Consider the following 24,229-nt stretch of genomic DNA (forward strand, 5'->3'; position numbering starts at 1 on the left):
TGGCCCCTTTGAACCTTGCAGCTAAGCATCAATATGCAGTTTGGAATCATCACTTGTCTGGAGGGATGAGTGTGTACTGTGAGGTGCTCGGTCCCTCTTGTGGTTTAAAGTGGATGTTACAAGTATAGCGAAAGGCAGAGAGCGATGCAGTTTGTTGTTATTATAGTAATACCTGGAAACCAAGATGCTCTGATATTTTGGCTATAAACTGAAGTGCTGTTGATCAAACAATCTCATCCCAAGGTCCAGAAATCAACAGATAGAGTTTCAGCAGTTGTTGCAGATGTTAAACTGTTGTTAAGGTTTCTGATCTCTGTATTTCTGATATGAAATTTTTAAAGTGCTCAGAAAAAAAACAGTGAAATTTGATCATCTGTCATCAGTTTCATCTGCAGTCCATCTGCATTGAGACCATGTGTTATTACTGAAAGCTCAAGCTACTGAATGGAATCTGACTAATGGTGAGATTGTTTCTAATGTCTACAAAGTCAAGAAGGAACTTTGAAGCTCAACCAGAGAAGTAACTTAAAACCTCTTAAATTACATCCATGTTGCATAGATGATCAAGTAATGAGAACATATCTCTGTCAGTCTCATCTAAAAAGGTTGAATTTAAACTAAATTTTCTAATTTAAGTTTTGTCTGAGGTTTGTTTGCACACTTTTCCTTCAGTTATCACAAATGTTGCTATAGATCTTTTTTATATAGACAGACATTCCAGAAATATGGGAAAGCCTCACTTTAATAACTTCAGTCGTGAATTTCAGGTTCTGAAGCTGGATGTTTTAGCACAGTGGTCGATTTTCTGCTGAAACACTGGACACAAACACACAAATGAAAACACAGACACTGATCAACCCAAAGATTCTTAAAAAAAGATGATTATTGATCAATAAGGGGACAAGGCTCGCACAAAGTTGGTGAATATAATCATTCCTTGTCCCAGCTATACAGAGTCAGACAGACATTTTTTATTGGACAAGAAGAGGACTTGATACAAAGAAATTAACACAGACAGTGAAAATACGAATCAGCTCATGTTTACAACCAATAACAAACAACCACAATGTGTCCTTGAATACAAGACACCTTAAGTTGTACGAAGACTTAAGTCCCTTCACCTCTGTCTCAGTCTCTCTAAACACAAGATGAAGATCAGTGGGATTCTTCAACGCATTTACCAGTGAGGATGCAATCAATGTTAAGTGAGAAACCAGTGAGTGAATCAGAGGTCAACTCATAACTTGCACATTTTGGTATTAAAATGATAAACCAAGCTTTTGATCTAACTTTAATAAATGCAGCATCATCAGTAAACAATCACAGTTCCTCTTTATTTCTAGTTAAAGGCTCCATTCTGAAAACTTCCAGCAGTTGTTACTTCACAGGATTTTGTTGTAAACATCAACATCAGCGAAAATGAAAATGAACATGAAAACATTAAAGCCACGACTCAGTAATTGAAATTTCTTGTTTTTAAAAAAATAAAAAAAACTTAAAGTAATTTATAAACTTCCTCTCTTCCAGATTCAACAGGAAAAAGACCTGACACACAAGTATAATAAATCAAACAGACGTCTGTAAGCAGTGTTCACATTGGTCATAATGTAATAGATAAGCAAACAGCTTCATTTAAAGCAAATCACCATGATTTATTATTGTGATTTATGACCATTTATTTGGAGTATTTTTCATTTCATCGGCAATGATATTTAAAAACAAAACGACTGTAATATGTCACAAAATGATGTATTTGAAAGATCCACAGCAACACAGATATTTAACTTCTGAGCGCATCCGGACGTGTGTGTGTGTGTGTGTGTGTGTGTTTGTTTGTTTGTCAAGGTGACCCTATTTTCATTTACCCATTGGGCTCTCAGCCGCAGTAACGTCCTGCTAAAAGCTCAACCTGCCTCCGTGTAGCGTCGATTTAGTGACACCATTAGCAGAGTCTTTCTGACTTGAAAAGGCTCTCAGATGTCAGAAGAGGGTCCACTGAGCCGGTGAAAAGGCAGAGTTTTAGCCTTGGAGCTGAGTTTGTCCTCTAGAGACAGAGGGGCAGAGAAATGATCTGTATCTGTCTTCTTACACATGTCTGCTGCACTCAGGACACTGACTACTGGTCACAGGTCAGATTTCAAATTAAAAGAAACAAAATATACAGTGGCTTTGATAAGTAACCACTCATGTCAAGTTCACTGTAGGGAAGTCTCTGTTTTTATACATGCATCGTAAAGGCTTGATCTTCTCACTACCTGTCACTAATCCACCTCACTGTGGACAGGGACAGAAAAATAGTCCCTATGACAAGTGTTGACTGTTGTTGTTTTAAATGTGATCTTTGCATTCTGCGAGCACAACAAACCCCTTCAGTTGTCCGGTAGCTGCGGTCACATGTTTCACTGATCTCAGTTCAGCAGAGGGCAGCATCCATCCACGAACCCCAGAGTCGCTGCATGACTGAGAGTTCCTGTGTTCAGCTATTTGATATTTCACACACAAAGACCTCACTGTTTGTGAAGGGAATTTACAGCAGAGCCCATCTTTTCAGGCCTGTATTCTGTCCAACATTTTATTTTCATGGTTCTCATGGTCACACACAGACAGACGGCTGTGCTGTGGACGTGGTCGACACACCTGTCATCTGATATTCTCATCGCACTCTTTCAGAAATAAATTTACACTATGAAAATAATCTGAGGCCAGGATGACTAACCTGTAGCAGGAGCCAAAAGAACTCCTCATGTGTTTGCAGCTATATGAAAGTGTATCTGTGTGTGTGTTTGTGTTTCTGTGTGTGTCCTTGTTGTTTTCTGAAAGAGTGTAATGAAACCGATGCGCTCTGCTCCCTCATCTGTGACTCTCCATCGAAACAAAACAACAAAGGTATTTTATACAGTGTAATGATTATTGGCTCCCTTGTTATCACCGCTCAACAGTCTGTAATTTCCTTGTTCACTTCAGCCGAGAGCTAAAAGGAAGAATAATACACATTTGGACAATGTGCAAGATGACTCACTTAGCTGAGAGTGCCTTGCCCTGGATTTCAAAAGAATACATAAATCTCAGTACCTCATTGCTACTCATTGTTCTTAACCAGTGTTAAGCATCACTTCACCCTGATATTTTATCACACTCCATGATGTGGATTTACTTCAGCAAATCCATTATTTCAGCGTGACAGCAAGTAAGGTGGAGATACACAGAAGTGTCCTCATAGGCGCCTGTGATCTGACTCCACTGTGGGATGGGTTTTTGGTCCAACCCCTGACCATGGCTTCAGTAGTCTCAACCAAAGTACTTGCAATGTATCTGCCAGATTTGCTGCCCTTCAAGGAACAATTATAGGGCACATGGGAACCTTTCCGCTCCAGGTAACTGCGGATAGTCAGCCAACCCCCTTCTTCCACACTTTTAGTCGTGTAGGTCTTTACAGAACCAGCTGAGAGATTGTGAGAGCCGTGAAACCAGTGCACATCTCCGTCCGGGTACACATCGGTGAAGATGCAAGCAGGACCATCGCTTCTTAAAAAACCATCTGCGTTCTGACAACACTCTGAGGGCAAGACCAGAGAAGAGTTTAACATGTAAAACTGTAAAACTGTCGATCAGCTGTTACATTAAACAGCATTTTTATAAGGTAGTCTTTGTAAGTTGTGACTTGTTTCTTCATCAATGGATAATAAATTAATTATTTATTCATGCTTTATAGATTAGCCATAACACATTATAAAGGACAGGAACCTTTGTTTTGGACAAGTTGTAAAAAATCAGTTTTACTGGTGTTCATCCTCCATCACCATAACCTTTAGAGAATTTAATTCATTACGAGAGATCCTCTAATTGGCCAGTTCAACCATTTAACTTCTGCGACATAGTCGCAGCCAAATCAAATCAATAAATTAAGAATTTATGCAGACCCCCGGGCTCATTTTCTCATATTAAGATTTTATACTCAAAATCCACCAAGTCTTTGTTGAAAAATGTCATTAATAAAAGGTTCTTTATTTCCAATAATCCACCAAAGTGAGTACGTCATTTTAAAAAGCACTTGTGGAGTTCTTGAATAAGCCATTAGTGCACAGTTTTAAATAATGAATTAATAAGTTGGTTCAATTTGGTTTCGATCCTCTGCAGGATTTTGCAAAAGAAGACTAGCCATGGAAGTGTTTTTCTTGATGAGCCAGTCAGAGAATTTTTTTTTTTACATCCTGAAAACTCAAAGGTTGTTTTTACAGCGTCTGATGTATAAAACATTAACATGATTATTACTAATGAAAAAGCCAAAAGTTACAAGTTTGTCTTGTTAGAAAGTTGTAGCAAGTGGTTCTTACACCATTAGATAATTTCACATCGATGCATTGGTAATAATATTAAATGTGAGATATAAATATATATTAAATGTATGTGAAAATACAACACTAACCATTCTGGGTAATGAGAGCTTTTCGTTAATATTTTCTTAATAACTCTGTACATAAGAATTTAATTTTGCTTGTAATGCAATGTTTTCATTCTTAGTACTTTTACTTAAAGGCACCCTGTGGAGTTTTGGACCACCAGCAGTGCTGTACAGCAGTTGTTTATGAGTGAGTCCCTGTGGATGCTGTACACAGTCCAGTGGTTTCACCTAATTCTACTGATCACAGTGTGGTTTGGTGGTTTGGTAACACTTCATGTAACCACACCATCATTTGTGTTGGTTTGCAGATAAGCACCACAGGGCACCTTTAAGGAAAGATTCAGAGTGGTCATGCTTCTGCTACAGTGGAGGAAACTTAGCCAAAGGGAAGTAAACCAGTGTAAGAAATAAAACAGTTTGTTAGAATAAGAACAGATGTGGACTCTGACCTTGTAACTCCACAGTTGTATATTTATGGTCCGCTCCCTTGTTGGATTGAAGTTTGCACCTGTAGCGCTCAGAGTCTCCACTCTCCTGTGGCTGCACTTGTTGAAAGATCAGGGACAGTTGTCCTTCTTCGTACACACAACGGACGTCACTTGATAGACTTGTGTTGTGCGTAATCTTTCCGTCACCGTTCACAGAGCATAAAAACGTTTTGCCGCGGGACCACTCTATATGTTTGATTGATAATCCGTTTGGAGATGAGGACAGTTTGCACTGTAGAGTAACCTGTTTGCCACACTCTGCAGTGATCCTGGGACTCACACTTAGTCCCACCAGCTCTGTACAGGAAGAGACAGACCAAACCAAAAGCTTGTCATCACTATTATTATCAATATAATCACATTGTTGCATCTTATATTCTTATTATTATTACAGTTGTTTGTAGTTTGTAGTATTATTACTTGTAGTTTAGTATAAATTAGTTTCATATACCTTGTGTTGTCAAAGTGAATGCAGATATAAGCCAGAGTATATGTAAAGTTGTGAACTCCATTGTCAGCCCTTTGCTTTTCACTGTAACAGGAAGAACAATCAGATTAAAGCAGATCTCAGGCAGGTTGAAACACTCAGCAGGCTGATTTAAATCTGAAAAAGCTGCATGTTTGCCAAGTCTAAGAAATCGGATTCTATCTGAATGGAACTGACCTCAGGATGATTGGTGCTCTTCTCCAGCTCCTCTCCAGTGCTTGTAGTCTCCTTACAGCGCTGTTGTGTGCGTGTGTGTGTGTCTGTTCCTCCTTCAGACTTTTCCCTAAGTACAGAAGTTAATGATTAGAAAATTAAGATGGGACATTACCAGGAAGGCCAGCGGCTTATCATTGTGGAGTGCTGGAACCTGAACAACAAGAGAAGGGAAAGGAAGAATGTTTGTGTGTGTGTGTGTGTGTGTGTGTGTGTGAGAGAGAGAGAGAGAGAGAGAGAGAGAGAGACTGAAAAAAATAGACAGGGAGTGACGGCCTATTCATGAAGCTCTAGACCACAAGTAGGGACTTGTATGGTTTCCTTTGATGTGTTGCACAAGTGTTTCACTGCCTCATGTCACTGCATCCAACTTTCCCATAGATTTCTGCCATGAGCTCATAATGTGGACTGGATATAGCTGAGTCTCCATGGGAATAGCCATGAGGGACACGCTTTTATCTTTTATCTTCTGAAGCATTACTCTCCCTCAGTTAAGGATGTCATTGTGTCTTATTCTAAGATCATTAGTCATTTTATGGGAAACAGTCAAATAATCACGGAAGGGTGAGATAAACGTCAATAACACACACACACACACAGTTACACTGGTCAAAACTTAACAACACACACACTTAGCAGGTAAGTGACCAAACAGTGGGGAGTAAGAAAACACTGACTCATGCTTGTGACCTTCACATACCACATTCATATCAATTCCACCTCTGCTTTACACTTGCACGGAGCAAAACAAGGAGAGATTAAAAAAAAAAAAAAAACTCGACTGTTTAGCTCCACTATTTAATGCTTATAAGCTTCCATTCAATCCATAGTTTAGAACAATGCACTGCTGCATTTTCAATCTGTAGAGTGTCTCAGTTTCATCTGAACGTCACTGAGGATGCTCAGGATTCTGTGTTTACACTGCCGGGAGGAATAAACTACACCAGCCATGTTTGTCTAAATGAAGAAATGTGACAACTAGTGTTCTCAGTGTCAGCAGTGAGAAGCTGTGGTGTGGTGGCATCAGTTGTCTCTGTGCTGCTTTTGTATGCCATCCAAAAATGTTCATGTCAGTGTGTTATTTTGCATGGAAATACAAAATAATAGAGAGCAACATCAGTGTAGATGAATGTAAGTGAAAATAATACGTTTTTGTTTCATTAAGTAAGGACATTGCATTGAGAAATGATGAAGCATTGATTTTCAGTAGCATGAGTGTTGATTAGAGAGATGTGTGTGACAGAGACGGAGGAGCTGGTACTGAATTCAGTAAAGATCCCAGACATTAACGACAGGAGAAATCTGAGCAGCTCAGGGAGCGTCTCAGTGTCGTGTGAGAGAGCTCCAACATGTCTTTCCTCAGGTCCTATTACTCTGTTCCAATCACACAATGGAAGATACAAAGCAGTGGTTTTTTATAGGGACATCAAAAAGAAGAGTTTAATCAAAACTGCTGAGTATGTACAGCACATGCAAATTTGAGTGCAAGAAATCTTATACAGCCGCAGTGGACGGCTCTGGCTGTGAGTCACCATGTGTAATTATCTATTTATCTCTCCTTATGGAAGCAGCTTCTTGTTCAAACAGACAACAGAGCTGCATGAAGCTGCTGCACTGGCACAGCAGGGCGGTGAAGCACAGGATGTTGGCAAAACAGTTGATTTGATTCTGGCTCAAATTTCACACATTCCTGGAAGATTACTGCGTGATGAGAACAGCAAGTTTCACCAGTTCACCTGGCAATTGTGACCGTGTGGGATATTGTGACCGTGCCAACTTTCCAGAGTATTATAAGCTTCCTAATAATAACGTCGCACTGTAAATCTCATGGAAACACGCCCATGGCAAACAGACTTTTTGTTTGATTGCTGCACTGTGTTATATTATGTTGATCCTTTTGAAGAAGGAAAACTGAAACCGAGGATAAACTTTCATGTGTGGAACGGTCGTGTCTTCAGATTCGAGGGATGGCAAAACGAACCAAAACAAAATCCATTAAAGTTAGTAAATTAGTGTGGGCCTGTGTCCTGCTGCTACAAGCTTATAAGCATAGCCTACAGTAACTGTGCCCAGGCTTCATACCTTAAATCTGCTCTGAACTCTCTGATCAGTGGGTCTTCTTCATTGTTTGAACCCTTCCCTTTAGGGAGAGGACATCTGGCAGAGGCCTGCACGAGCCCCGCGCCCACACCAGCACCCACAGAGCTCGGTACCTTAAGCAATCTGCAATAATCTTGAAGTAAAATCTGGCCCAGTCTGTCAATAAATGTCCCACGATATGACCCATACCCTTAATGTAAATCAGACTCTTAAGCTGCAGAGTCTCACTTTAAAACATTCAGAAAAATCATTCTGTTTTCTGTTGTTACCATTCTCATTTCAATCACTGCCCACATGCATTTAGTTCATTTTTGCCCTTTCCCCACCCATGAATTAATATGAATATATTTTTTCCCCGTCCAGCACCTTGTGCAGGAGCCTGGGTTTCTTTATTGTGTTGTTCGTTTCTGGTTTGTTATTATTACCTGCCCTTTTCCCTGACCTCTGGACTCTCCTTTGCCTTTGGACTTTATGAGCACACTACAAAGCTGAATCTTGAATCAACGCTCCAGCCTTCATCATACACAACACTACTTGGCTTATTTTGTTGTGTCCAAGACCTCAGCTGACTCTACCTGGGAACACCTTTCATGTGTGGATCTGACTCTCAGCTCCCTGTGACTAGTCCATGTAGTTCTTTCAAGTCTGTTGTATTAACAGTAATAATCAACCACTCAATGTTCATTCAAAATAGTCACCCCTATATTAGTCATGTGTTGCTGTTTCATGCATCTAGTTGCTGAAATCCTCCAAGTGTTATCACTGAATTGTTGATTTTATCATAATCTGTACATTGTTTTTCATTTACAGCTCAGACCCCTGTTTTCTTTTCTACTCATCATTTCCTGGTCATTATCTGAGCCTCGGTAGAGTGTGTATTAAAATTAAACAGTTGACTCATGCGGTTTTGGACTGCTGCTGGATGGGGAGGGAACATCAGGCTCTGCAGCCTTTGTCACAGACGACATTTTGACATGTCACAGTAGAAAAAGCACAAGTGCAAATAAACAATGAACGATGGCTGAATTTCATTGTGCTGTTTCAGTTTCAGGGTCCTGGTATTGTTCATGCTGCCTCACTTGTCACACTGCCATGACTTACTGGAACACCTAATAAAACAGAGCAGCACCTGTGGTTTTCCTACTATAAATGCATAAAAATGTCTGCTGTGAACAAGGCCAATGACTGGCAGAGTTAGCAGCTGACAAATCAACAACAGTAAGAGCTGGTTGTAGACATGAATTTTTTTTAGTGGTAAAGTGATTGGACTGGGAAACTCCACAGTATAGATCCTCAAAACTAGATAATAAAGCAGGACCATAAAGCACAATTTACCACAAGTGTTTTTGGCCGTCATTTCCACTGGTCATGATAACAGTGCACTCACCAAAGTACAGTTACAGATACAGTCAACTTCCCTTTAACATCAAGGCAACAAACACAAGAAGTCAGATGTCTGTTTTTTTGCCAAATTATCTAAAACACTTACTTTATTTCAATTAGACAGTTTATAAGTCAGTGCACAACAGTAGGTCAGTTGAACATAAAAATATGTCTATGAACATTAATTACACAAGTTTCCAATAGTAAATGGATAATTAATGAATATTTACTAAAGTCAAGAGGACAAGGTTAAATAGAAAATAGAAAATTCATATTTTTCTAATTCATTATTTCCATCAAACTATTTATAAAATGGATATACAATTCCAGAACCCTAGGGAAATTAAAAACAAATGCATAAATAAAAAAAAAGGAGTGACTGGGAGCAGTTTAAAACCTGTTTGATTGTAGGATCACGAGTTTCTTGCCCTGTCTGACTTGTTCTGAGTGATCTTGCTGTATTCCCAGAACGAAATTAAACTCCAGTTTGCAGTAAACCAGAATTATACATTATTTCAATTGATAGTGTGCCTTTTGTACAAAAAACCCCAAAATTACTATTAAACTAACTAAATGACACCAAGTAAACCTGGAGCTTCTGGGCTACTAAAGATCTGCAGTGGGGCAGATTGGAGCATCCTCATGTTTTGCCCTGTCTGTAATCCGGCTTTGGTTTAGTGTGCATACGCCTACACACACATGTGCAACAAGCAAACAGAATTCACTGTCTCATATTGCAGGGAAAAGATGCTGTCAAACTCCCAGGCCTTCCCTGCCCTGCATGACAGCAGCGCTGCAGCTTATTTACACAGTATGTCCAGTTTTATTCTGTACTTAATTGCTGTGGGGACCAGATTACCCATAATGCTGAGTTTTATGTGGCTTTAACATGATTTGCAATAAACCGCTGAAGTTGTTCAGTATCTGTTAAACTATGTTTGACAGTAATTCTTCACTTAGTCCAGTTCAGTAACATTTGAGTCGCACTCTGTGCCTGTCGCTGTGGTGATTAGTCAGGTAGGTTCTGGATAATGTCAAAGATTCAGTGTCATCAAGCTCAAAAAAAAAAAAGAAAAATAATAATTTATGTGACTTTTCCTGGACGCCACTCCTGTGAGATGGATCACTTATAATGTTCTAATTACCACCAATACAAAAGGAACAGGTATTATGCAGCTCAGCGCAGAAGTGATTTTTATGACACCAAACAGAAGTTGGTTTTTGAATGGCAGCGTTTGCTTCTGGGAGGACGGCATCACACGAGTTGATCTAACATTGCTTCAGATTCTGATACAAGAATAATTCCTGTGTATCTTATTCCCGTTTAAGACTCAAGCTGTTCACCCCCCCACCCTTCCTCTACACACACACACACACACACACACACACACATACACACACATAAAAAGCCCCAGTAGAGCTCAGCCTCAGAAAGATTTAAAGAATCCAAGCTGTGCTAGAACTTAACTTAACTAGAACTTATAGTTTGCAGTTGTATACTGCAAGTGTAAATTTAAAATGTAACTTGCCACATCAGCAGTAACTGGACTGAAGCCTCCATGTTTTATGTTTTATGTTGGAACAAACAGGTTTACAACTCTGTATTTTCTTCAGTTAAACAAGGGCAGCTGTGGCAACTCCATATCAATTATTACCTCATAGCCTCAAAGATCGATCACCTCAACTGATCAAAACATTGGCACTAATGACATTGAGATCTTGTCACAGTAAATGCTCAATAACAACTTGCTTTTAAAACCCTGAAGTGTGAGAACATGCAGTAGTTTTCTAGCTTCTCCTGAACAGATGATGAATCACAGAGCTACAGAGGAAGACTTTTACAATTACTGGACGTGTTGAGACAAACACGACTTTCCTCAGACTGTCACACATGATTCTTTTGTATATTTGAACAGTTGTACTGTTTCAGTTTCTCACTGATAGCTGGAACTGGGATGGGAACTGCTGCTGTTGTTGTGGTCCTGTGCAAACCCACGGAGACACACTGTAATTATGAGACTGAGCTGATGCAAATGAACCTAAGTTGACTCTCTGTCCCAAGTCTCTTTTGTTCCACTTTCTGTTTACTTTTCAAGGGCAGCAGCAAAGAATTATAAAGTTTGTGTGTAATGTTTGTCAAATTTTAAATTTTACTCAAAAAAGTGCTTTTCTTTTTAGACAATCAGATAATCCTTATCTGGCTCAGCTGTGCAGTAGACACTCTCTGTAAAACCTGTCTCAGGTCTAAAACCGTGTTATTAACTAAGCCTTATGAGCCCATGACCAGGCAGCTCTTTGTGAATTCCCATTCATTGACAGGAAAATGCAGCCTACACTTTAATGTTCATGGAGGGTTTAGCTGAGGTGACAGGACAAATATAAGCAGGTAAGTGATATCACGACAAAAACAATCAGCTCAGCACAGTATTTTCTAGGTCAGATTACGACCAGTTAACCTGTCCTCCCCACTCCTACTGCCACACCTTCAACTCACATGAACTTCGTCCATTCTATTACTTTCTTTATCTTTAGTGCAACAACCTGAAGTCGACGCCTGTCTGTCCAGTCAAACCTCAAAGAGTGAGAGGGGAAAGCTGTTGGAGCAGGTCTGGTACAGTAAATACAACCTAAGCTGCACATTGCCTCACATTATTCTCTGCTCTTTGCCCTTTCAGCCTTTCCCTTCCCAGCATCTCTGACTGTAGATTCCAGCCATCAGGGGCATGGTTGTAGAGCTTATACAGCCATTAGCAGTGACTGGTGACATCCAGAAAATGGCAGGAGGCATGGTAGAGTGTGCATAACCCCCCCCCCCCCCCCCCCCCGCAAAGCTCTGAGTTGCACAGAATTAGTTTCTTGAGCAAAGAAACGAAGCAGCAACAGATGAGATTCTTTGTTGGAGTGGCTGCGTGCAGGTAGCAAGTGACTCACCACTTAAATAAAATTGAGCCAATTTTTCCAAATCGTCTCGGGAGGATTCTGAGGCCTGTTTCACTGGGTTCATAGATACTGTGAAAAACAGAATTCATCTGCTTTGTGTGTACAAATCATAAAAAAAGTTGGCATTTTTATTGCGAGGGTGGGATGTGGTATATAGTCGGGACTTTCCTTCTACACTTTCACGCAGGTGACTCGCTTCAGTGTGTGATCAAATACTCAGATTATTTACTTTAACCTTCGTCAGGAATGAGCAGAGACATGCGTCATTATGTAGTCGAACTAAACTGGAGGACCCGCTTTCAATTTTAACTATGAACATGACTTTACCGTTCAGCTCCATATTTAGCTCTCTAGAAGGGTTTCAGGTAACAATACGAACGTCAGAGCAAGATACAAATGTGAACCGTGAAAGAGTGGAATCTCAAAACTTTTTAATTTGCACAACAATTTATTTCTGCAACATGCACAATTAAATCTCTACTAATCCTCTGCCTTATCTTGTCTGCTTGCTGTTGACTTTGTCGTGAAAGAGACATCACAACAAAATAAGTAATGAATTAGCCTTGAGACAAAGCTCGTGGACAATGATTATCAAATGCAAGGCAACTGAAAACCTTTTTAAAATGCACTGAAGCAGCCTCTCCTCCTCCCCCGTTCTCAAGTGGGAGAAAAACCTCCAATGAGATCATCCACATTATATATTTTGATATTCAAAGATATTATGCAATAATAGGCACCACATGTAGTTTGAAACAGCTAGGAGAGTTTGTCCTGCAGCCTGATCTGTGATGATGTGATGAGGCAGAAAATACATGTGTTTGCAAGTTGTAGCACTGACTGTGGTCACACTGGGGATAAGGCTTACGTTTGTAATTTGTACTGATAAATAAAACACCGATGAACAGTCTGCACACATCGTCTACACAGCATGCTCTATAGCACTGTGTTGAAAGTGTAAAAAGGAACCTACGAAAGTGTTTTGCTACAGTAATGTTGCTACAAATGTTCCTCATATATCAACTAACTAGGGGGAAGTTTTATCTAAACATCTTATCATCCCCTATAAACTGCTGCTTCATCCTGGATGTTTTTTTAAAGGGTGACATGGGCGAAGCCATGTGACAGGATCAAGGAGTAAGTCACACATGGAAGCTCTCCGGTTCCTGATAGAACAGTCCACCACTTACTGTGTTACTTTAGCAGGCATTGATGTGAGCTTTATTACTTATTTAGACTCAGCTACTGACGTAAAATCAGTGGCATTCACAGACGTTCTCTACAGAAGTGTAGTGCAGAAAGATAGAACGTGGCTCAGCAGCAAACACAATCACTACAGATGTATCCTTACTGTGTGTCAAAACGTTAAAGGCTTAAACATATGATCAAATATATTTTCCACTAATAGACAATACAGATTCTGTAGCCCACAGCCCAGCATCCAGTTTTGTCTTCCTGTGAGCCTGAACTCCAGACTGGAAATGAAAGTTATTTTTGGTCCTAACAGCTCTGACATCTTCAGATCACACCATCACATGCCATGACTCCCCTGCTGTCCCTCTGCCGAACTCCTCTGTCTGTGCCCTCTGTCTGAGCCCTTAAAGTTCGAGGACATCTCCATCACACGCCATCATGAATCACATTTATGAGCTGATCTAGAAGCTTCGCTGCACTCATAAACACACCACCCGAGCCAGTCTCCACCCATAAAGGCTGCTATCACACAGTTAATGTCTGTTGGAAGGTTTATTGGAGGGTCCACTGTGAGAGTACTCAGGGATGGAAAGGACCGCCCTGATTGGTTGAGAGAAGTCATGCACACTTTTGGACTGAGCAGAAACGATAGTTAGGATCCAGTAAAGATAAGAAGCCTGATTCAGAGGCTGGGCTCAGTCTCGTCCAGCAGCATCTATTTTTACTTTATTTCACTGTAATAGAACTCACACATCCCGCAATTGGTTATTTAATTGGCAGAGTGTGAAAGATGTTTTGTGTCTGTCAGCACTTTGAGCTGGCACAGGTTCAGGTTCATATTCTACTGGGTCCTGCTGTGTGTAGCATCCCAAACGAGAATACACACGACAGCAAACAACACCTCAAAATACAATTCTGAGTTAAATATGTTAGACTGCAACCAATCACAGGGCTTTGTCTTTTTGCTTTGTGTACGCAGAGTTTTGCATTTGCAGAAATTTTAAATGGTTAAACACAATCAGGATCAATTAGGTATTTACTGAGAAATATTAATTATGGAGCAGAAAAGTGGGGTTTTAAATAAATGAGATGAGATAAGATGGGTTTATGTAGCATGTAATGAACACTATATGGATGACCAAACTCTAATAATGTGAACGAACCATTTAGGCCCATGTAACACTATTTAATCCATACACTTAACTACAAGGCTTTAGAGTCATATTATACTTCATGGCAATGATCCACATGGTAGATAAATTTTATCTTTCATTTACTTTATTTATTTTTTCACTATATATTTTTAAAATTTATTTGAAGCTTGTTTGATAGAAAGTTGGTTGGTATCATGAATGATTCATCATGCCCCTTGTTTTTATTCCCGACAGTTACAAATAACCTTTTCAATGACAGAGAGCAAAAACTTAAAAGTGAAGACAAGTGACAGAAATGTAGACGGGAAAGGTTAATGGCACATTGTTCATGAGCTCAACACTTCTCTGTTTTCGACACACCACTTTAACACGCTATTCATCAACATGAGACACGTTTCAGTGGGAAGATCCACCCAGCACGTCTGATCACTGAAGCATTTCCTGACATTTTTGAGCCATAAATGCGGATAATTGGTTCACTCTCTGGGATTATATGACATTAAAGGTCATTCCATTTAACGTGTTTGAAGGGACTTAACATCACAGTTGCCATTATACTGTCGCACACGAAGCTGCACAGTAGCAGAAATGACCCTCGTGTGGTTAGAAAAAGCTGCAGCTCCTGCATGACCATCGAGACATTAAGGAGCATTGTGCTTTGGCATCTGTGGCCTCGTGTTACATCAATCTCATCCTAATCTACAGGCTGTTACAGGCTTCAAAGGGATGCAGCTGAATAATCTTGATTGTAGCGCAGCTGCCTGCTGCAACTGGCAGGAACAGGTCTTTGAGGGATTTGAGACCGGAGAGAAAGCCACCCTGGGATGAAAAGTTGTTATTACTGACATGAAACACATGATACCTGCAGCACAACAGAGCTGTGTAGTGCTGTACTGCTTTGTTATCTTTTTTTTTTTAAACTTGGTTTTATTATTTCATTTTCAGAATTTCTATTTCTCGTGTGCATTAGTCTCAAATAATTTTATTGCTTCTATTTGTGCTGTCTTATTATGAGCTTTTCCATCATCTGTAAAGAACGACATCTGTAAACAGGTTTGAATTAACTGACTGATTGTAGAGAAGGAAATCCAAACATACAGAGTTCAAAGACACTTTTCAAAGTCTTTCTCTCTAGAGAATCTGTGTATGCAACAACACTTTGGCTAAACACATCACATTTCTTGGGGAGTACTACTGCACAGGCCTGTATGAAAAAAGTTGTATAAAGGTTTTTGTGACACCAGGAGGAGCCGTGCGAGGTCTGATAAACTGCCTGAAGCGATGTCATTTGAGGAAATTTGAAAAGTGCAAACTTGAAGACTGCAAATTTGAAGCTGAAAAAAGAAAGAAGTGATATTACCGGACCTTTGCTGCCTGCTCCTCATTTCTGCTTTGGGCAAGCAGCTCAGGCCACTATCAGCATAACACACCCAAATCTCCGGCTGAGCAATCAGCAGCAGAGTTGAATTGTGGGTAATGTAGGAGCCAGGAGGAGAATACATGGAATAGGTCTCTGTAGATATCTCAAGTTCTGCTGCACTGATTTCCATCAAAATTCAAAAACTACCCTTACGATAAAAGACATGTATCCAGTATGAACATGATTCCCAGGAATACTGAGTAGAAACTCCAGCTCAGTGCTGTACCATTGTCCTCCATTGTTGGTGTAGGCCAACGGTCGACCCATCACTGCCAAGATGAAGCAAGTTTCATCACCAGTGACACACAGTCATAAACCTCCGATTCCTAAACCTGAGCACAACAGCAACTAAACATGAACGTTGCACTGGCACAAAATTAGAAGCTCACAGCCTTTTACACATTAAATATGCAACACTAAGCCATGTTGCCTCCATCAAAATGACTTGTACTCTCCAGAGCTGTATCTATCATCAGTTATCTCAGTTTCTAATTCTATGAACTGAATCACAGCAACAAAGCCAAAATGTGAAAAAACCTGGATGACTGATTTTGCAGTTTCTTTTACTTCCACCCTTGTTGAAAAAATGTGGCCAAACAATGTGCAGAATACTGTCAGTTTATGAACTGTACTTAGGCATGATAAATAATTTATATAGTTCTGTTTTGACTTGTTTGAGACGTTAAGCTGCACCAGAATGATGTTACTAGCACTGTTGCTGTTCTTGCATGTGATTCACAGATTCATCAAATTCAAGCTGTTGTTCTTGACCAGCTCAACATCATCCTGTCCTGCACAATCAGAATTATCCAAGCCATAACTCTCTCTAATCTCAAAAGGAACAACCATCTCAGGGATCCTTGTTATGTTTTGTTTGGACTGTAAATGGGTGAAATGTAATATTTAGATACATATCCCATGCCTCCTGTAAGCCCAGCGGTCTTGTCAGCGGCTTTGATGCAGGACAAATTTATGTTTGTGGGAGAGTTTATCACTCTGAAACCAGCTCTGAGGAGATCAGAGGCATGTTTTTGCAGAATCAGGAAGCTAATCTGGCTCAGAGTGTGCAGGGTAGCTGGCCTACCTTCTTAGCGAATGTAGAGCCGTGCTCAAACTTGACGCCAATGTTTGCTCTCACAGAGGATTAGCCTCTTCTGTTTGCTTGCACTTTGCAGTTGCTGATGTGTTATTGCAGTATTACTGGGCCCAAACATATCTTTTATTCTGGCTCGACTCCCAGATGAGATTTGAGCTTCTAAAGGTGTTTTATGATAGGATGCCTCAGTGAAAAAGATGACCCCCTGTGTGACTAACAACGCTGTGACAACCACTTCACACTAAAAAGGAAATGATTATGGTAATTACAGTGAGAGCACACAGGGATCTCCATCCTCTTATGAGCCATTCATGTCTGATGGAGAAATTATTTTTCATTTAATAATAAGGCTGCACAGATGTCCTGGTTCTTACAGTGCAGCTCATTTAATTAAGCTTTAGGGCTTCACCTTGAATGGGGCAAGGTGAGTGCATCCAAGTTGCTACAAAATCACAAACAAGGGATGAAGGAGGAGGAGGAGGAAGAGGAGGAAGAGGAGCCATGCAGCAGCAAGAGGCTACAGTTGCTCTAGTCTTTGCAGAGATTTTATTATATTAAATGTGGAGCTGGGCTAACAAAGACGGAAAAAGATATGATAAGTAATAATAATAAATAAAAATGAAGGGGTCACCAAATTCACAAATGTCTGCTTCATGGTAACCTGTGCAATAGGGGTCTAGACATTTCAATAGAAATCTAAAATGTCAACCTCATGGTGGAACAAGAGGAGCCATGCTGCTAAAATACAAAACATCTGTACAGCACAGAGTCACCACTGTCACACCGTTACAGCAAAGCTACAGTAACACACCAACACTGAAATAAACCACAGGGGGTTACTACTTCATGTGCTAACTGCATGGAAGGCTGTGCAAAGGGATAAAACATGCTAATGCTCCTGGCACGGCAGTACAAACTAAACAGATTTGCCATTTAGTTCAGAGGCAGCTCTGTATACGCACGTCCTGTGTGTGAAGATCACCCACACAGAGGGAAAGAAACCCATTTCCTCTTCTATTCCTTCCTCTTCTATTGTTACGGTTGATGGAGTGAGGTGTTTGTGTTAACCGTGAGGGTGCCATCCCTCTTCATGCTCCCTCAAATTGTCCCTTGCTCTTACATTTTCAGCCCAAACTCTGTACAATTATCAGGCGCTCTGCAGCCTTATAAGTGTTTTCACCTTCCCTATGGCTGCTCATCTTGGGCTCATCCATCTCTGAACTGACTATGTTTAGACATATAGGACTGGCCTCGCTGCTGATGGTATTCATGGACAGTGTGTATTAGCCTTCCAGCCTCCCCTGGGCACTCATCCACTGTGATTTAGTGGAGCTGAGAGCCATGAATTTCAGTCAGGCAGTTGAGGAGAAGCATCAGTGATTTATGCTTTTGTTTACAGCTTTCTGTGGGGACCTTAATGTGGCAGTGATGGGGGGGGGGGGGTATAAACATACTGTATGTGTGTGTGAGGACGTGCTTGCAAATCTGCATTCAAGTGTTTCTACTTCCTGATAAACAATTAAGTGCATGAGGGAAAGACTGAGCTTTGTGTTTATTTTGACTTTTGCTACAGTGAGAGAAGAGAGGATGATCCCAGATGGGTTCCAGATGTTTTTGTGTTTCACAGGTAAGCTGAGCTCCTCTGTGGGCTGACAGAGAAAGGTGCAGTGTTAAACAGAGGAAAGTTGAGGACCAAACCTTTTTATTCTCCTGCAGGGTACAGCATCTCCAAAGTAAATGAAATAGATAGTTCTTGATGATATTCAGCCATCAACATCGCTTTGATCGTGCTGACCATTCATCACTGAAAGCACCTCATAAACGTATGAGTCTAAATGTCATTCAGCAAAGGATTGCTTCTTACAGAGTGCCGGTCAGATCATTAGCATCCATTGATGTCCCCTTTAAAGGCATTACCCTTCATAAATGATACCCCTGTCCATTAGTGGTATAAAATGAGCAGTTTGACTGCTGATGAAAATGGCCTCTATCAATGCTGAGGATAATTCCCTTGGTTGGAGAAGGTGCTAAGGAAGTGTCATCCATTACCTTTGTCTTATAGGTCACCATCACGGAAAAACACCAGGACAAGCATCAATAATATGTTCCTCCAACAACAATCCCAGCGGATTTCAAGTGTTAAGTGGTGTCCTTGTTGGAGATGAGAGAGGTTTCCATGTGATTGAGGGACGGGGGAGCAGAAAGTAGGAAGGACACAAACAGGCATAAGGGAAAAATCCTCCATACAGCACACACAGAAACACACGGCCATGTGTGTGTGCCAGGACCAAACTATATTTAAAATTGACAGCTACCATTGTTCTAAGAGACTCGCTGTGGAAAGAGAGGTGTGGGGTTTCCATCACATCTCTAACATCAAAGAAGAGAGACACTGGAAGGGAATTGTGCCAAAATGCCAGAAGTATATGCACTCTTTATATTAACATTCATTTCAAACATCAAAGAATGTCTGAAAATTAATCTCGTGGTTATGCCTCGCACTGACTTTTACATTTTTGTCTGACAGCCTCAGCAGCAAGCAGCAGGGCTTGTCTGCTGCTGTCAGAGCACTGTTTGTCTTGAACGTAGCTCCAATCTAGGTGATAGTCAAAATCAATAGAGGTTGGAGAAGAGAGATTGCCAAAGGCTGGCTGGTCAAATCAGTCACTTTAAATTACTGAGACAACACAAAGCATGGCTGCAGGGCTGTCTTAGGAAATGTTGGAGAGTAAAGTGCATGATCCTAGACAAAGAAAGATTAAGAGAAGTGGAGAGGGAATTACTGGCAGGAAAAAATCATGAGGTAATAGGAGACTGACCCCTTCCCCTTTTCCTGCAGGAAACAACAGAGGTAGTTAACAATTGTACGTGTATGTGTTGTCTGAGTTGTGGTGAAGGAGATTCATATTTACTGCAGTTTGTTCCATCCAATCATGCAGCTTTAAAGCTGCTATAATCAATATTTTGAGGTGCATCATGTAAACAGACTTGTTTATAGTGATGAGACCTCAAAGAATGATCACCTGTCTTTCCAGTTTTTCTCAGCTCTCCAGAGTTTTACAGCCTCTTACATCTTTAACGTTTTGGTTTGTAGCAGCTTGTTTCCAACAAAAACCAAAAAAAACAGCATATGCTCTGTGTCCAGCACCAAACATCAGACAGACTGTCGGCAGGAAGGTGAACATAGAGGAGCATTTAGTGGTTAAACAGGAGTTTACAGGAGAGTGAATACTGGACTTACATTTGCCAGGTGTTTGGTGTGAAGATTTGTCTATTTTGTCTTCACAGCTTGTTTCAATTTTGGCTGGAGTTCCACAGCAGGGTCAGCCCGATAATGGTAAACGTCCCAGACTGACTGACTGACTGACTGACAAATAGCCAAATGCTGTGATTAAGTTGGAGTTTACCCGTTGGCCAGGTTCTAATAGAGGCAGCGTTTACAGCCTGCACTGTTGCCAAGTCGTGCATTTGTTGCTAGATTCAGAGACGAGGTATAAAGCTAGTATATGGCTGCAGCGTGTGTGGGTGCCAACAATGGGCTTAGGGCAACACAAGGCTTTGTGTTGCAGGGCTGCAGGGAAACACTTTCACTGAGCCTCGCCCCCATTACAGCGAATAAACTACTTTCATTACATTTCTAAAGGAGGCAGAGGAATAACTAAACATAAGATATAAGCAAGAGAGAGTCGGTGAGCAGGAGGAAGAGAGAGAAGTCTTCAAAATGAGTGCAGAAAGGTGGATTTCAGAACACACCTTTTTTGCACCAGCAGTATTGTGGTCTCTCTTTACAGTATGCAAACAGAATTAAATATTAATGTGCAAAAGCTAAAGTAGCCTACATTAATATTATCCTCAGTTAGGCTCTATATTTGAAAGAGAAAACTAATAGGCCTATAAAATCAAACCATGTAAGAATAAAAGCAGTGTCAACGTATTTCCTTCATTTTTTTCCTTCATTTTTCGGTGGGATGCAGCTGCTGTTGTGCTTTGTAATCTACCTTTGAATGAGGAACAATCATGTTTACATTTGAGAAGAGCTGGATCAGGGACACTTCAAATGAAGGTGAGCTGTCACATTCCAAGTTTACAAGACTGTTTCCTGTTTCCACACAAAAACACTAAGTTTGATACAGTTTGTTCTTATATCTTAGGAATTTTGTCATTTTGCCAGAGAGAACTTCCTGTAACTTCTTTTCCTGAAACTGCCCTTTGTTTATTATCCTTTAGAAAACTGGAACAAGCCCGGACCAAATACAACATCAAAATTACACTTACATAAAACTGGAAAGTGTGCCATGCCGAGGCAGTCAATTTAGGACGTGTCTGCTATATTACTTTGGCGGCAAGGGAGTAGCTCCATGGACATTTGGGCCAAAACAAAATCCTCAGAAATGTAATTTTAATCCAGTTGAGGAAGTTCTCTCACAGCGCTTCAGGGTTTGATAAAAGTTTGGCAACAAAAGTTCGGAGGAAAGCTTATCCCCCATTGTTGGGAGATTTTAGCCCTTGTGCTTGAAGCAAAGTTACACATCAAAAATGCCAATTTCCCTCGGTTTTCACCATCTGCAGGAGGTTTGAGATGACTCTGTTGTTTTGGATGAATTCAGTCTTGTAAAGTCTTTTCTTCTCCTTTTCTTGCTACTCTCCTCTCCCAAATTGCTAAGCAAGACTGCTGCTGCTGTCAGTCGGCTGTCACTGTGCAGTCGGCTTGTGGTTATGTAATCACACACTTAAAATCATGACAACATCATAAGCAAATCTGCCTTAATTGTTGGGGTTTTATCTGCTGCACTCACACCAGCTTGCTAATTACAAAAGCAGTTTCCTCTTACCTTTTGCTTGTCTGTCTGATGGCTCATGTCTCTCCTGGACTGTTTGTTATCTCTCTCCCACACTGACTGCTCAACCACTTCAATCTGCAATCTAACATCAATGATGTAAACTGCTGAGTCACTTCCTTTTGTGAACAATATTGTCTCTGAAATAGCTTGACTTCCTGTCGTAAGTATAGACATGAATTCACTTGTGTCAGACACAGTGCTCTTCCTTCCATCTCTCCACATTCAGTGAAGGTCTGAGGTTTGCAGTTTTCAGTAAGCTGATGCCTGTGTTGTCCTTTATCATGAGAGCGACGTGGCTGCAGAATTTCTTTAGTTTTGATTCTTCAGCCTTGTGAAACACATGCTTCAAGTAAAGTGATTCAGACTCAGTGGTTTCACAGTGTCGATGCCACCCACACACTCCCACCTCCATGCTCTGCTTTTAGAAATCACAGAAATGTCAAGAATGTCTCCTGTAGTCGACCTAATTAAAGACCCTTCGATCTAATTAACTTCAACAAAGCTTTACTCCCACATGCAGCAATTATGAGAGATACAGTTACATTAAAAGCGCCAAAGTGGACAGTGGCCACCGTAAGCTGTGATACTGCAGGGGGATGTCTGTGTGTGGATGTTTCTCACACAGCCAGGGTCTCAGGCAGAGACTGGAGATGAGCAGACTGACAAAGTCAAATGAGATTCCCCACAGAGCCACAACTGTGGTCAGACAGGCCGAGGGCAGGATGTTAAGGATAAAAGTGTCACAGCTGAGGCATCTGAAACAGCCACTAAAACTTCCACCAGAGTCATTCCACCAGTTTACTCGCTGGAAAAACAGGGAAGGCTCTTTAAATCCAGGCCGGTTTGAACTGAAACCCTGTATGTTTTACAGCAACACCTCATATTCCCTGTTCAGAGGGGTCTTCATCTCCACAGGGGCAAATGTTTTCACTTTAAAGTTCTCTGAGTAATATGAGAGAAAAAAAACTGAGAACTGAATTACTATTTTTTTAAGAAAAAAATGAGAATGTGTTCAACCACTTTCTTTCAATTTGAGCAAAACTTTGAGAGACAACAGGCTCATTTTGAGGCACATTACTGTGCTTTACCACATGGGTTGAGTTGTATAGATTGAGATGAAGCTACACTTCACTGCAATTTTAATTTCCTCTCAGCGCTGAAAGGTTTTGAGATTTTCCATTAGGTCTGCAGCCACACCAGCAAGCTCTAACACAATTTACTTGGCCACAATGTGCTGCTGTTACTGTATGGCTGGGAATGTAATGAGGTTTTAATGGGCTTCTGTCAATAACATCTTGCTGCAATTTGTTGTGCTGTGTGTTGTGCTTATGAAGAGAGCTATGTTAATGCTCCACAGCAGCTACTCTGAACTTTTAGGAACATGCAACACCGGTTGATGCAGCGTGCATCAATGTGCCAGACAGATCAGATCTTCTCTCCTTCATCATTTTTGATGTTGTTATAAGTTTCTTCTTTTTGTTTTTGAAATTATGTTAATAGGAAGAATCTGAGTGTTGCTGGACTCTTCAGCCACACTTTATTCATTCTTTGGATGGTGCTGAAATCTATTTTGATTATGAGTCCTTTGACATGTGAAGCATGTGGTGTGACCAGTTCACAATAAAGCAGAAAAAATGGAGGGAAACATAGGCAGGAAGTAAAAAAAAAAGTAAAGTAAAATAGTAAGTAACAAATATGACTTTATGTCTTTTGTGGACCTTGAAAGTTTTCATGTACACCGACAATAATAGACACAGAATAGACATCACCCTCCACAGACATAGAAAGACCAATAAAGCTCAGGATTTATTACAAAAACCTGAGATCTGTCTTCTCCTGCTATCAGATACTTAGTATAGACATGTGGCTGCAGCCAGTGTGAGCAGTTTATGTGACTCCAGTGACAACTTCGGGGATGAGGGGGGGCAGGAGGAGGGTGCTTTTACTGCCATTTTTGTTCAGTATTCCTCTCGCCTCTTTTCTCCAGCTCCTCTGACTTTCTCCTTTCCCCAGCTGCCCACAGGAGGCCTCCTGGCAAAAATGAAGGGATTTCTATGCGAGTGGAGTTTTCTCTCATCAATCTTGTTTGCCATGCTTCAGTCCCTGCCTGTCTCTCCCTCCCTCTATCCAATCGTCCATCCATCCATCCATCCTTCAGTCCACCCCTTCACATCCATCTCTCCCTTCCCCAGGTTCGGCGAATTGATTGCGTTAAGCTTGTGGAAAAAGGCCCCCTCTGGGGACAAACACTGAAGCGCCGGTCTGCAAGGCCTTCTATTTTAATGAAAAGCAAAAGCCCCAGCAATCACACCTACACACACAAAGCCCTCATACATACTGCCACACACAGAAACTGCCACACGTACATACGCACGCTGCAGCGACCTAGCGGGCAGATCTGGGTCCATAATGACCCACGCTGTGTGGACTCCCTGCTGGCATTTAACAACTGGAGCTACCAGTTACCACCTTGTTTGCTTGCTGAATGGGAGATTTATGTCAAGAGGACTCTGC

The 24,229-nt window shown here is 40.9% G+C and overlaps 1 long non-coding RNA gene across 2 annotated transcripts; it reads right to left on the reverse strand.

Annotated features, from left to right (window-relative positions):
- Positions 1 to 859: 859 nt before the first annotated feature.
- Positions 860 to 21,852, reverse strand: LOC139636853 (uncharacterized). Of its 2 annotated transcripts, XR_011694481.1 has the most exons (5): positions 21,707 to 21,852; positions 5,555 to 5,660; positions 5,342 to 5,422; positions 4,852 to 5,187; positions 860 to 3,556 (listed from the first exon to the last, which is right to left on the reverse strand). It is a non-coding gene; the product is annotated as an uncharacterized lncRNA (long non-coding RNA). The 2 variants fall into 2 exon arrangements; XR_011694480.1 differs by lacking the exon at positions 21,707 to 21,852 and having other exon boundaries at positions 5,555 to 5,800.
- Between the last annotated feature and the right edge of the window lie 2,377 nt (positions 21,853 to 24,229).

The sequence above is a fragment of the Trachinotus anak genome, unplaced genomic scaffold (assembly GCF_046630095.1).
Source record: "Trachinotus anak isolate AG129_WGS33_773 ecotype Australia unplaced genomic scaffold, CSIRO_AGI_Tana_v1 ptg000019l, whole genome shotgun sequence".
In the NCBI taxonomy this organism is placed as follows: domain Eukaryota; kingdom Metazoa; phylum Chordata; class Actinopteri; order Carangiformes; family Carangidae; genus Trachinotus; species Trachinotus anak.